We start from the raw sequence: 15,936 nt of genomic DNA, 5'->3' as shown, positions 1-15,936 counted from the left end.
AGAGTCAAATCCACCATTGTTTGGCCTTGGCTGTGGTAGGCACTCATCTGAGTGCCATTGGAGCATATTTATTTGTTCACTTGCATTTTCTATCACTTTTATCTTATGCATTTTATCTCCCTCTCAAGGATGCAGCCTTGTTCCATTGGTGGCGGGCTGCAGTGCTGATTTTAAGTTGCATGTCCTTGAGAGTTTTCATTATTGATGGTTTATTTACATGAAGGGTAGCACCACAGCGGTGCTCTCATAGGGTCAGCGATGCTCAAGTATGTGCGATTGGAAAGGAAAGGTGCGGCGCGCTGACGGTCCTTTCAAACGCGAGAGTGAATTTCCTTTTCTTGCACATTTACACAGCGGTTTTAAAAGCTGCTTTTATTCCTGTGGCGCACAGATGTGGTTCACGTCCATTCATGGATTCAAAGAGACTCATGTACTTCAGTGTGACTACACAGTAGACTATTCCTAGTATTGAAAATAGGTCTTTTTGTTTGATAGAAAGTATTAAAAAAGGGCAACACTGAGGCTTCTGTCGCTGAATAAAAATGGATAACTTTGCTACACACACACACACTTCCTTTATCTTGCTATAAATATGCAGGGTTTTTTTTTTTGAATGTGTGAATGTGGAGCATAACCCAGTTTCAGTGATTTGTCGATTAAATAACTGCTCAGGCCAGTAAATGAGCGAGCAGCGCTGGGAAACTTAACCCGAGAGGTACCTGCACATCGTCATCCTGTCATTCTACACCTCTGTGACACCACAGGTCTAAAGACGCAGTGCAAACAGTCAGAACACTGGACACATTGATTGGTCCAGTCTGACATTATTACACCCACCCCCCAAAAACACACACACACACACACATGCGCCCTCTGAGTCGACTTAGTGCAGCACCAATTTAATGGCTTGGGCCGCTTTTTATAGGCAGCAAAGAGCTCCTCAGTCCTAAGGCCCTAAGTGCAGATGGTTTATTGAGACACTGTAAAAGCCATGGAACCTCACAGGGAACCCCTTCTGCACACACACACACACACACACAGATTCACACACAATCCGAAATCCATGTGTTGACGTTGGCCCCAGATTTGATACCACGAATATTTTGCCGCGGTCGCTCTAAGTGCTCCGGATTGTCCACTTGGCGTTATTACAGTGTAGTCAGTGGTAGCTTTCACGGCCGCCCGCTCCCCGAAAGCCAACGACTGTCAGTGGGCAGAACACACGATAATCGCCCCGCCGTCGTTTGTGTGTGTTTGTGTGAAACAAAGCCCGAGACGGGGATGCCGACGCTTCCTGCTACGTCGCGACAAAGATGAATGACAAACTCACGCTGTGCCAGTGAATTGGCTCGGCGCTACGACTCAGCGTGTCAAAAACAAAAGTTGCTCCAAGGAAATGTTCACTGTTTATTTTAAAATAACACCCCATTTTCACAGTAAACCCCCCCACACACACACACATTTCATTTATGAAAGCACAAAGCGGGGAGCTCTGTCATGAGAAGAAATTATGGCATGTCATACACTATGTACATTATTTGAGATTAGGAACAAACAGACATTTAGCCAGTATTAGATATTTGGATATACATATGAAAACAATGTGCATATCAGATATACATGATACAAATAATACAAATCACATATGTACAAAATAAAAGATATAAAAATAAATAAATAATGTAATTTTTACGCTGGTTATTGGTAGCGCTGCGCTAACAGCGCTAAAGGAGCTAACGGCACATACGCATACGTTGATGCGCGTTAACGTTCACGCCGCGTTAACGGCACTAGTTATGCTACTTTTGAGCTTTTCTGCTTTTATGTTGCTTTTGGGTGAAATCAAGTCAGAGGACGAGCGACATCATAATGCTGCTCAGACACCTGTTGTCTGTGAAGTTGTGGAACAAAAATAGGTTTGAAAGAAGGTCAGAACACCTGTGTCGTCACAGACCGGGAGCGAGCGGAGCATGTGATCATTACCTGAATAGATCAGTAGCTGTTTAAAAATCATCTGCAATGTCAACAGGTTAATAAATAGCACAGTTTTGCACTTGAAAACTGTGTTGATGGGAGATGAAATGGAAACTAAAGGAAGAAGCACATACTCCACCTTGAGAAAAGGCAGCCGAGTAGAAGATGTGGGCAGTGTATTTTTAGAAACAGTGGCAGCAAGTGCACAAACTTTTTTTCTTTTTTTTTTTCCACTCTTTCCAAGCGGGGCTGTCTCGATGCACGACTTCAACCTGTACTGTTACACACATCAGTGTTGATTCATCGCCACTTTGGTCTGGCGTTAAAGCCAAGACAAGCGCTTCTGTCGAGACGGGTGACAGTTAGGGAAGAGACGGCGCTGAGGCAAAGCCTCTTTGATAGTTTTTGTTGTCTTTTTCTTCTTTTTTTTTTTTTTTGCACTTTCCTCCTCCACCTCCGCCTCCACCGTTTGACTTTCAAGGCTTTTTCTGGCTCTGACGCTTAAGTCTTGATTTTTATCGCGTCTCCCTGTAATGATGACACTTCGCCGAGTCCCCAGAACCCTCAACCTCAGCCGCCCCTCTTCCCCCCTCCTCCTTCACTGCCGCCGCCGCCGCCGCCATCATCCTTCAGCTCGCCTCAGAAAAGACAGAATACTGAGGAGATGAAGCGAGAGAGAGAGAGTGGAGAGGCTTTTTGGTATGCGCAGCGTGTCGTGGATGTGGAGCGTTTTTCAGACGCCGCCACCGCCACTGTTGCTGCTGCTGCCTCCTTCCTCCCTTCTGTCTCTCACTCTCTGTCTGTCTGTCTGTCTGTCTGTCTGTCTGTCTGTCTGTCTGTCTGTCTGTCTGTCTGTCTGTCTCTCTGTGCTTGTTGTACAGAGGACTTGGCCGCTAGCCAGTCTGGGCTTGCTGCCACCTCTGAGGGTACAGTATGTACAGTCTACCTTGTGCCAGCTATTTATTTTTTCTTTCCCTCTTGTCTCGTTCTGTCTCAGCCCTTCTCTTTTTTTTATTTCTGCCTGACGTTCAGTGTTTGACAGTGTTGAAGGAGCCAGATCCTGTAGATGGGGGGGGGGGGGTTTGTGCCGGGGTGGAGACGCATGACTCAGCCCCTTTAGGTGCTTTTTGAGGTCTTGGATGCTGTTTTCCTGTAAACGATAACAGCAGTTTTACAACCACAGGTGAACAACAAAAAAATAAGATAATAGTCGTTGTGAATTGAATCAAAGTTTGGGCCTTTTTGAGGCAGTAGACATTCTTTCATTATCTCAGGCTGTCTATCTTATTGTAGCTATTTAATTTCTGACCAGATTTAAATGTAAAATCTTTTTTTTTCTTTGACTCGACATTGTTTTAAAGTTTCTTATTGAAGTAAAAAAAAATAAAAAATGTGTTTTCAAGAGCTTTTCTATTGAAGTGCTCAGCACATTGTGTTTATTTTGTCAAACCTGTTCAAGGTGAGACGTTTTTCAATGAGAAGCATCTCAAAATGTGAGCACAAATGTCGAATATCTTCAAACCAGACTTGACCAGTTGAATACGCCTCTTTTTATTTTATCTTCCACGAGAGTCAGTTCACTATAATAAGATTATCCCTAAGACTTTACCCCTTGAACACCCACATACATCTCTATTACCGACAACTTTTTCATCCTGCCGTCATAGCTTAACATTGTTAATCCTCTGTTTACAGTAGTTCTGGATTAGCCAGCAGCGTGTGTGTGTGTGTGTGTGAGATATTCTTTGATATTGCAACTACCAGTTGCTCAAGGCAGGATATATTGATGTTATTTGTAGAGATGGACTTCATAATGTGTTTGCTTGGGGAAACAAAAGAGCATTCAAAAATGTACAGGACTTTGTGGACTGTACCATCTACATATTCGGTTTCCAAAACGCTAATGCAAATAAGTGACTTTATGCAGGAAAATCTCTCAGCCTCGGGGTCAAGTGTTCGTGCTGCGTCACCCCTCGCTTCATCACTTTGGTATGCTTGTGTTTGGTTTGTACATTAGTCAGCCAGTACAGTGTATTTACAGAGAGAGTGTTGGCAAGCGACCGCCGTGCAATGCATCTTTCCAAAATTGGCAGAATAGCTTTACCTTCGCTGCTTTGTGTAGGAATAAATCATGTCTGACAGTGGCGCCGCCCCAGTGGTTGCGTAAGAGAAAGACCCTGACACAAAATAACCAGTATATTGCATTACTAAGAGTAGATGACACAAAAAAAACATATTTAATTACAGAGCCAGATGTAGAAAGAAATGTTTTTTAGATAAAAAAATAAGAACCAACAAACAAGCAGATCTTAGATTTGAAAGTACGTCATACACGGTTATTTCTGCTTCACTCCACATAATGTCGTTAATTTGATTGAAACAGTTCACATTGACTGACATTACTGTTAACCAAAACTCTCATATCCCCGCTGCGCTGACCAGATGTTCATGTTGGCTGCGTAAAATCAAAAGCTTTGTTCCTATCTGATCCTAATCTGAGCGTGGGAGCGAAAAATGCCTACGTAAAAAATGTCCGGCGTGTTTAGATGACAAAGAATGCGAGGAATCTGGATATGAGCATGACAACGCGGCCGGGGGGGCCCGATTTCCTCATTTGCTCTTCTCTTTTTCCCCCCCCTCCTCTTATATCTGTGGCGTTTGTTTGGCTGTTTGGCTCACGGCTGGTCGGCTGTTTTGGCCACGTGCCGGCTCTCCCCTCACAGTGATGACGACATATTTGTGCCGGCAGGTCTGGATGTTCTGCCAGCATTCCAGCATTTATGATCACTTGCAGATGTGAGTCCAGGAACACACTGTACTGTACCCAAACCCAGAAATTAATGAAACTTGACTGCCTTCCAGGCCACAAATTCCTAAATGTGTGTGTGTGTGTGTGTCTGTTTATGTGGCTCTCTCTCTCTCTGTGTGTGCATGAGTGAGAAGAGAGACAGGAGACGTGACAGAAGGGGGTGGAGGCGGGGGGTAGAGTGTGCTATTATAGGCAAATGGAGGGAAAAGAAATAGTTTGGAGAGGGGGGGGAATGTCCTGTGTACATTTTTGAACCACAGCTGATGTTCTGTCCTGCCGGCGTGTGCATGAGCGCACATATATCACCGCCTTTTCCCAGGGTGCATGACAAACAGAGCACATAAACAGCAGCAGCTCATGCTTTAGTAGCATAACATTGCTCGACTTAAATCCCATCGCCCTCCCTTTCACTTATTTTGACACTAACCCTGACCTGTTGATTTAGTGTCCCACACACACCAGTGGGATTATGCAACCGGACAAATCTCAGCTGGGTTATATTACATTAGAGGGAGGGGTGCGTCGAGGACAGACGAGCGCGAGGTGACATGAGGCAGAGGTTGACTTCTAATACTGTAGCATCAGCCTTTGCTGTCACTCTGATATTTTTATTCCTCAGAGGGTGGAGTCAGTGTTTGTGGGCGCGGGCGGTGGCGAAACTTATTAGACCTCTGTCCCGAGCGAATGTGGCTTCCGTGAAAACGTGTCACTCCGAGCAAGCTGTCCTCAGTTACCCAGAACTCATTGTACCTGCTCTCTGAATTTCTTGGAAAAGCATTTATTTATTTATTTTCTCCTTTTCAAGAAATCTCACATAAAAATAGCTGAAAAGTATGTGAGGGATCATCTCCCCTGGGTCATCTGGTTGACCAAACTGACCACTCCCTGCCCAGAAGCACACTCAGACTGGATGTCCAGTTGTGTTAAATGTCACTTAGCTCGATGTGACACCTGGACCTGGCTTCCTGGAAAAGTCTGTGTAACTTGTGATGCTGGGAAAATGTGTCTCACTGTCTGTTTGTTAATAGGTTTTTGTTATATGATATGGAACAGGGAATTAGGGATAATTCGATTTTAATGTGAAATTTGTTTTACCCGGGGACAGGTTTAAAGAGAAACGCCGTTTTCCTTCTTCTTCTCCTGATGTTTTTTGGTAGACTGCACTCTGAGAGATGTAATGCTGCCCCCTACAGGAAGAAAAACAAGTTTCCGTAGCTCTACATTTCCACAACTCAGAATATACGCAAGATATATATATATATATATATATATATATATATATATATATATATATATATATATATATATATATATACATATAGACGATGGCACCAATAACTATGTATTGGTGCAACAGCGACAAAGTCGTATTAAACTACCTAAAAATGCAAAATAGTATAGTTAAATGTGTTCAGAGTGAGCAATTCATCGTTTTTAAATCAAAATTTCCCATTTTTGTTGCATATTCGATAGTTCTATTTCTATATTTCTGTGCCAATTTGAAAAAATGAAAATAAAAAATGTTCAGAAACAGTTCGTTCATATCATTGTTTTCATCCATGCATTAGAGAACAGTCGCTAATATTTTGATGATATCTCACCTGGAAATATTGTTTTGAATGTATATCTTAACTTGAAGCGTGACCTAAAATGTTATAAATCAAACAATACAATAGATTTGTTTACCCAGATCAGCCTATAGCCACAATACATTTGTTGTTGTTGTCGTGCCTGTTCTAAATGCTGTTTACAATCATGCAAACACAAGTACATACACCCACACTTAAAAGAAAAACAACCTTTAAGAGTGAATGAATTGTGAACTCTATGCTGGGAAACGTTTCATATTTCCAACCCCTCTATTTTCGAAATATATCACATAACTGTTTCCTAATTACACTGTGTTGTCAAGATAACTGCTGGCTAGATGATGTTCCGAGGGATTTCTCTTTTCTGTTTTTGTTTCTTTTTGTGTGTGAATAAATTAAATGCTGTATTTATTTCCCAACAGGAGGTCGTTAGAGTCTGAGCCAGGGTTTGAGTCCGCACTCTCATCTGTGGTTAGGATTAGGTTTAAGGTTCGAGAAAGACCACAAACTGAGTCATGTGAGTGCTCGAGAAGAAAGACTAGAACGGTGCAGCGAAGGCACTATAATGGAGCAAAAAATGTTCAGAAAGACTAATAAATGTTATATTATAGAAACTACAAGAGGCTTCGCTGCATCTAAAGTTTTCATGTTATAGTCTCTCTGCCCTCAGAGTTGTTAGCCTTGTGAAATATGAACGTCTCCTCGCCGCTGCAGCTGTAAACAAATACAACCTTGAGCCCCGTTTCTTTTCAATCGTATCATGTGTGCCCGAGACGCGCGGTGCAAGGACACATTATTTTGTGAATTCTCTCGTTCACCTCGCTTATTATATCAGATATGGCCTCTCTTTTTTTTTCTTTTTTTTTTTCCTTTTTCTTTTTAACCACTAGATTTTGATGTTAAAAAGTTTGCAAGTGCAGAGAAGAGCAGCAACGTGTTTTTACCGCTGTCAGGATGAACGTGAAGTTCTAACAGGAAAATGTGCACAGAAAAAATACACAAATAAGTCAATTTGCATGTGGACATTAATTATTATAATTGTAGTGATTTGGGCACATAATTATCCTTTATTTTATACACACCACACTCATTGTATATGATAGTAAGCAGAAAAGTGAATAAAAACGTATGTTTTAGGTGCAATGGAATCCATAAATAAAGTGAAGTACATACAAGTATGATAGCTTTACTTTACATGGATGAACTGAACCTGATTTACAAGCTTGTTTTATCGTCCCTCAAGCATGGCTGCTTTTATTGCAATAATCCCACAAGTAATCACCTTTTGTCAAACAGGCAGATTAGTGTGCAGTCAGATTACTGCAGTTTATTATTATTATTTTTGCACTGCTGCTGGGTGATTCATCGATGCTGTCAATCAAAAAAAGTTTGACAGGGAAGCTCAAAGTTGACTTTTGAGCCCTCTCTATTTTCAGACGAGAAGGGAAAAAAAAATGTCTTGATCTTATTCCTTTTATTACAGGGATATTGCAGCTTTAAATCCTTTCGGTTGCTAAGTAGCGAGTGCCCCTGTGCTCCCTTAATGGGCCTGATTTGGTATTCCGCTCTGATGCCAAGTCTTATTTTTGTATGCGAGACAAAGTGTTTTGATGGAGGGTGATTGCTGAAACGTCAGTGCGTCTACCAAAGGCTGTTTTATTTTTTTTCTCCCCCCTTTTCTTTTTTGGTGGAGAGTGAGAGTTTTATGGCCTCTCTCAGTACAGTACACTGTGTGCCTTCTGCTCAAAACAAGAACACAGTCGATTGAATTTTGGATTCGCTTCATCATCCCTCCCTTTTCGCCGAGCAGCTTTGTTGTCAGCGAGCAGCATGTGTGTCTGAGGGAGAGAGAGAGAGAGAGAGAGAGAGAGAGTGATTTGAGTGTTCGCTCTATGTGCCTGATGTGTCTATGTGTGTGTTTTTGTGCTAAAAAGTCAATTATTGCAAAAAGCTGCCAATTAATTTGCTCTCCTGGAAATTCGAATGATACTGTAGAACACACACGCGCACAAATGCACAACACATTAGTGTACAGCGGTATACCATGCACACACACGCACACACTGCTTGCCATTAACTGGAAAAAGGGGGGGGTGCACAGGCTGCAGACATTTGTTCGCTCCAGAGTGTGGTGTTAAATCAGGTCGTGTGTGTGTGTGTATATGTAGTGTGTGTTTGTAGTGGCTCTTGCTGGCTGAATAGTGAACATCGCTCAAGGGGGGATGAAGCAGGATCAGGTGGAATTGCTCGCTCCAGTCTCCAGGTATTCTGGGCTCTCGTCTTTTTTTAGGAACGAAGGGTCCTCGAGACCGCCTCGCCTCGCGCTGTTTGGACGCCAGAAGGAAGGCGGTGATTGTGGCGGCCCGCTGCAACTGTTTATTTACACAATGCGTGTTTTTCGAGGCGTTCACTAGTTACTGTCATAAGTGGGGGAGGGGAGGGGGTCAGTGAGTGGTCACTGAGAAGGAAAAGTGAGATGAATCATATGTTATTGGTTATTATAGTCGACTGATTCAAGATAAATTGCGGATTTTGGACATTTTTGCTTCGGAAGCAGATATACAAAAGATACACAGACGTGTTTTGACATTGCAAGAAACTGCGAAAGCTGTGTCATGTATTGACTCCTCTCTGGTAATTAAACATTGCAGTCAGTGTGAACATGCAGTGCAGCCTGAGAAGGCAGCCTCATGATAAAAACACCAAATGTGGGCCCACTTCTCCAGTCGAGTCCAGACACTTGAATTTGTCACCCGTCTGTTTGGTACATGTGACAGTCCCATCTGGCCTTTTCCGTGCACTGGCAAAATGAACAGCTAGTGCACATGGGGAGAGGATATATTTGCACATTCTGGTTGTTGTTGTTTTTTAAATGATAACCGTGTCAAATCATAGTTTACCACAGGAAAAAAAAAAAAACGTGACGTGAGACTGTGTACATGTGGTACTGGCAAGGTCCGGCGGTGCAGTCCTGTGTAGCAATTAGTGGCATTTAGGAGGAGGCACTGCTGTCCATATCTGGGCTGCACATGTTGATATAAACCCGTTTTGTTTTCTTTGGAAGGAAATAAGTAAATAAAGCTTTATTTATATAAAGCTTTTCCTTTGCAAACCACTTCAGACTGATCAGTCATGTTCCATCGCCTCACATTGTCTCACTTTTTGTACTTTTTGTGTCAAGTGTGTTTTTTAAAGAGGGGGGTGGGGGGGTTCATTAAAGTTTTTCTGAAAGTATTACAACGCAAAACAAAAAAAGGGGAAAGGGAAAAAAAGCAGTGGCAGTGATGAGAGCTAGGTTGCACTGGGGGGAGATAAGGTTGTGAGAGCAGGAGGCTAAATTTAAATCGTAATTGGCCGACTTCCACAAGCTTGTGGGCATTTTAATGAGTCATAATAACTTCATTTAAAACCAGCTGAGCAGAAAATAGATTGGAGAGGAGCCTGTGGCTAGTATGGATTTGTGTTGCTTTTGTGAGAGAGTGTGTGTGTGTGTGTGTGGGTCTGTGGGCGTGCATGTATTGAGCTTAATTGTAAAAAAAAAACAAAAAAAAAAAACCTACACACACACAACAGGAACTAACTGGTGTGACATTTTACTGGACAGCTCATGGAATAACACCGAGCTGTGTTCTCATGCAGTGTTTGTTTACATGTAATGACACAGTGTCACATGCAGTGACCACAACAGCGTCTGTCAGATATTTGGAAGAAGAAGAAGGCAGTGATGCAACGTGAAAAACAAACAAACAAACGTCAAAGATTCAATCCGAACTTCCGCACACCTGCGTTGTTTTGTTTCCCACTGAGGTGTGGTCATGTACAGGCTCCACTGACGTACTGTACATTTCCGCTCTTTTGTCCACCTGAACCTGTTAGGGCGGAGACAGTTACACCTATATAATTAGTTTTCTAACTGCGCCTAATTACCAAATTCCTGCCATAAGATACACCCAGCTGCTCATTGTTTGAGTTATTTAATATTTACAGCTTGCATCATCATTATAATTAAGGGTACCTTATACTGTACCATCCACTGTTGTGCATTAAACAGAAATACAACGTATATAATGTTGCTGTTAATTTGCCATTTATTGCTTAATCCCAACCTTTAAGATGCACCTTTAAGTCCAAGAGTACACAGAGATCAGATAATAAAGTAGGATAAACTAATGGGGGAAAAAATTACTATAATTAAAAGATTTGAGCTGAAACTTCTACTATTATTTAATTACTAAATTAATCATCAACCATTTTGCTAATTGACAAAAATGGTTACTACATTCAAATTCACAATATCGAGGTCTTTTAGGTTTCGTTTTCTGATGTAACTGGCAACCCGTGGTTGCTCGGCAGCTGAGACTCTACTGACTGCAATGATTGGTAGACGGCGGTAGGTGGCGCCACATGCCAAAACATGATATCAAAACTTAAACATGATTTGCAGTCTGCAAAATATATTTGTTTAATGCAAATATTTTGTCTGTACTGTTGTTGTTGGTGAGTTCAGTTTGTTATATGAACATTATTCCTGAGTCTCTGTGACACATTAGGAGGATTTTATGACCAGTTGCTTTAGATTTATTACAAAATGCACCTTTAAATGGTTTGAAGCTTTTTTTTCATTATTAAAACAAGATTTCTGATTCTTAAATGGGAATATTTTCTGGTTTGTTTGCTCCACACAACAAACACATCATTAAAAGTGAATCACTTGGGAGTTTGTGCACAAATACAAGACATTTCTCTAAATTTTTCAGCATTTTCGATTCAGATAATAATTGGCGGATTCATCGATTATGAATATAATGGTAATATAGTTGCACGTCTGTTGTAAATCATTGAGAACAAACCTTTATTTACACTGATGTTGACTGAACACAGAGAGGAAACTGAAGAACAACAACAAATACAATGCAACCTTAGAGTCCTTTATTTAGAGTTCTTTATGTAATGACAAAAGAAGGATATCATGCATATCATTGTTTTGAAATTGATGGTTACTTGAAGCTTCATGGCAAAGCTGAAAATTAAAAATGACATTTTTATTTTAAATATTGAACCCTGTTGTCGTTGTTGAATCCTCTGTTTATTGATGCTTTTTCATTTCACCCGGCAGCCTGATCAAAGATGAACCCCGTGCCCCCCCGCGCGTTGACGCACTAGCATGAAATGCACTGTCTGTCTTTGGCTGCTGTGCGTCTTGTCAACTGTCCCGTGTTTGCTGCGCGCGCTGCAGATGAAATTTTGTCGCTGTCAGCCGCCTCAACACTTACTGTCACGCCCAATCAGAATCTTCCTCTGATGATGCTCCCGGTCGCCTCGAAGCTCGCGACAGCGACTCACACCTCAGAGGAAAAGTACGAGTCATTCAGACAGACAGACAGACAGACACACGGTGTGTGACAGTCCGGGGTCCTGCTCTCCAATTTATCAGGCATTATGCCCAACAGCTACACATTGTTCTGATTAATGGTCGAACAGTGTGTCACACATTCATGCTGCTTATTAGATTTTCACGACCACTTGTCGCTCTTTCTGTAATGAGCCCGTGGTATGCGCCGACATCAGCACATTTGAGAGCTCCTGCATTGTGTAATAATGACACAGTGTGTGATTTGATCTACATTTGGGCACATGTTTTGCTCTTCTGTGGGATTAATACGAGTAAAAGTAAATTTGCTTTCTTCTTATTCAAACACAATGTGTTTGTAAAGTTGAATGGGAATGTCATGATGACATTGGCATGATGCTTCGCTTACAGTCCCTAAAAAGGAGTGAAAAGAGTGGTGGGGGGGTTGTTTGTGGCATAAATGGTAATAAAAAGTAAATATTCTCTCCGGCACAACCTTTTATTGCATTATGTAAGTTGGCCAATGGCTCTGGGAAACTTTTTAGATCAATTTCGCAGCGCAGATTAGAAAGCTATGAATCCCATTTATGGAAGAGCTCCCTCATGAAATGCTCTTTGAAACTTTTATATTTTCGGATGAAGAGAGAATGAACCGGGCTAAGCAAAGATCTGCCGACGGCACTTTCATGTGTGGGGGGGGGTGGAAGAAAGAAAAGCGAGAGAAAGTGAAAAGGAGACGGAGCAAGTGAGGCAGAGGGAGAAGATAAAAGCACTCCCAAAGCCATCTGGAAGTAGCCAGGACACACAAGGATTGCTTTTATGCTACTAATTCCACTGGGAGGTGCGACATAAAAGGAGAGCATGGATATTGTGTTATAACTGTTGAAAACAAGCAAGTAGCCGTGGAATACTAATATCAGCCGTCATAGAAGAAAACACTTCAATCCAGGAGTAAACAGGCTTTTTGGATGGTCTCCAGAGGATTTTCAGGGCAAAGCCGGTGCATTGATTTGCATGAGTTGACTAACTTGTTACTGAAGCACACAAACTATAGACTGTACCACATTTATACGATGTATAGAATGTGGATTTCATGACACAGCTGTTAACCAGTGTCATTTTTACCTTTATATTCGCTCCAGAATGTGATCTTTAATCAGTTTTGGAGAGAAAACTGAACTTTTTACTCCTCTTCTGGGCTCTGTTTGAGGAAATGTGGGCCATGACAGAGAGAGGTCGTCTCCTATTGGCTGTTTTACCTGTCCACACACTTCCATGAGGTCAAAAGTTCAACAACTATTGCCTACACTGCAAAAAATAACAAGGACAAGGGAGTCAGACACAGGGTCCTGGCCCGTCTCGTGGATAGATGACCACAATCCCTAAACATAAATATTTAAGGACAGCTGAATGTGACTCAGCAGTCAATTTGATGTCTCGTGGTCCTGCGTACTGCAGCTTTAAGTGCACAAATCGCAGTGTTTCCTAAGACGACCCCACAGGTGCATTTAAGGAGAGATCGTTTACATTCACGTTTCAAATAACTAACACCACAAAAAAGTGCAAAAAGAAGTAATCATATACAGTTTGTACCACCATGTTGGCCACATACAGTACCGTTCAAAAGTCTGGGGTCAGCTATACAAGTGTTTTCCATTGAAACTCACACTTTCTATGCATCAAAAGAGTTGCTAAATATAGACATAGAGACATTGACAAGATTATAAATCATGATTTTAACCAGCAAAACTGTTTTCAGCTGTGCTAACATCATGCACATCATCCAATAGCCTTCTAACGCCATTAGCAAACACAATGTACCATTAGAACACTGGAAATGGGCCTCTATACACTTATGTACATATTCCATTTGCAGCTGGAATAGTCGTTTACCACAGTAACAATGTATAGAGTGTATTTCTGATTAATTTAATGTTATACTCATTGAAAATCCTACAAAAATAACGACATTTCTAAGTGACCCCAAAAATGTATCCACGAGAGGAAGTTAGCAGAGCTTCCCACCATGCGTTCCAGCACAGATCATTGTTGTATAATCATGTTCAGTTGTATAATGAACATCATTAGCATGAGGTCATGTCAGAGTGAAGTATCAGAGACAGATAATGTGCTCTTTGATCTGTTTCATCCACTCATTTCAGAACTCAATTCTGGGGGGAAAAACACACAAACACACTCAGGCAAGATTTAAGAGATTATTTTTTTTTTTTGCCAGACTTCGGTGTTGAATGCTTTTAAGTGGAAATGAACAGTGAAGGCTGCACACTGCTTATGCCAGTGTGTACAAATACAATACGTTCACTACCACGTTGACAGTATTGTGCTGTTCACTTTGCCCGAGGCAGAAAAAGAGATTACACCCTGCTTCTTTTAACTTGGTTCTTATTATCATATATGTATATGAAGCGCTTTTCACTTGACTAACTTGTTTTAAAAGGGAACTGCATGTACATGTATGATTTTATTTTTACTTCATTAGGCGTCCGCCAAAATATGCAAAGGCATCTCTGAAAGACATAAAGAGTACCGAGACATAATGAGTGCAGCCAGCATGACAGCGGCACACACCGCCGATACAGAGGTTTCTGTCAAACTGTCACCCACTTTCACATTTACACAAACCTTTTGAAATGTTGCATAAAAATGGGTGTAAACTGGGGGATGTTTCCATCAATTGAGGTGAAGTGAATAAATCAGCTGAGCTTTTACATCACAAAATACATGCAGCCATGACAGCGTGTTCTGTCATAACTGCTGCTATTGGCACAGTTTAACACAGATCATTAAAGTTTAATTTCCTCCAAGGTTGGAGACTTTTAGAAGAAGATAATACACTGAGCAAATCTTAACTGGTTATTAACTAACTGCATATTTAATGCATTTGCTGGGGCTACCATTAAAAGTGGCTCAAATTCAACCCTTTTGTTTCCATCAAAACAGAAAACTGTATCATAAAAATGTGAATTTTTATTGTGTTAAAAGATTTAAGAGAGTGCATTTTCTAAAATGTGCAAGAAAGGAGAGTGAATATTGATAAATCACGGGCAATTTCATCTTTGTAATCATGTAACCTGCCTGCACAAAACAAGACAAGTGTGTGTGCACAAAATATCATGTCATATTTTAGATGATTTTGACTAAATTAAGGAATTTGGTCAACTTCTTAGAATTAAATTTGAACACGCATTAGAAGACGCCGGGATCATGTCCTCATAACAGCGTAAATATCCATGAACACACCCCGTGTTGTCGCGTCTCCACCGCCGTCTGCTGCTCGATTAACGTCTGGCTGTTACTTGCCGTTACACGTCAACGCCATCCCAGTTCACCTCCATCTAAGGATTCAGCCTCAAAAACGTTTTTTGGATGTTTTGACACAAAGTGCAAATCTAACATTTCTCATGGTTTGCAGAGAGAAGGGGACGGGAAACAATGCCGTGTTTTCTGGGAAACGGGCCTGAACATGCCTCAACAATCAAAACAAGTCAGGCATTATGAACGGAAATAATAAATTATGTGCAGCAAATCATTTATCTGATAATCTAACAAGGTAACAGTAGGGAAAATAGAAAGGCGGAGGGGGGGAGGGAGGGGGGGGGGCAAAAAAAACTCCATTCCACTCAGAGAGCAACAAGTGAGGACAGGCGAACTCTTTGAACCGTACAGTCACCATTTGGCCTATTTCTGCCTCAGCTGATTGTATCCCCCCCCCTTCACCACTTCACCCCACACACACACACACACACACACACACACACACACACACACACACACACACACACACTACACAGCGTTTGGCTGCCTGCCAGGAGCTGTCATTGCCTCTACAGTATCAGCTCTGCTGTATCTATATCCACAGCGATGTGGAGGTTCATGTGCGGACTACAGGAAGTCGAGTTTTTTTTTTTTTTACAGCTTCACTTTGATCTCGGAGAGGAAAAGATATTAATAATGTTGGCAACATTTGGAGGTGTTCAAAGATCCTGTGTGTAACACTTAGCATGGGTTCATTGGCAGGAATGCAACATAAGTATGTTTGGATAAAGTGTGGAACTACTTTAAAACATAATTTGGTTTATTTCCAGAGCTTTAGAATAGCTCTTTACAGAAGAACCTTACTATACCTCTTGGGTACCGTTTCTGTACATTGACGTAAAGGGCAGCTATATATAATATTCTGATTTATAAATTAG

The 15,936-nt window shown here is 41.4% G+C and overlaps 1 protein-coding gene across 2 annotated transcripts in view; it reads left to right on the top strand.

The window, feature by feature from the left end:
- The window catches only part of zbtb16a (zinc finger and BTB domain containing 16a), a gene marked incomplete at both ends in the record, with an annotated part of 138,526 nt that overhangs the window by 51,801 nt on the left and 70,789 nt on the right, over window positions 1-15,936 (top strand). The gene's annotated exons all lie outside the window — the stretch shown is intronic.

The sequence above is a fragment of the Microchirus variegatus genome, assembly GCF_963457635.1.
Source record: "Microchirus variegatus genome assembly, chromosome: 5".
NCBI classification, from domain to species: domain Eukaryota; kingdom Metazoa; phylum Chordata; class Actinopteri; order Pleuronectiformes; family Soleidae; genus Microchirus; species Microchirus variegatus.
The sequence above is the reverse complement of the archived record's forward strand: the minus strand, read 5'-3'. Positions and strand labels throughout refer to the sequence as shown.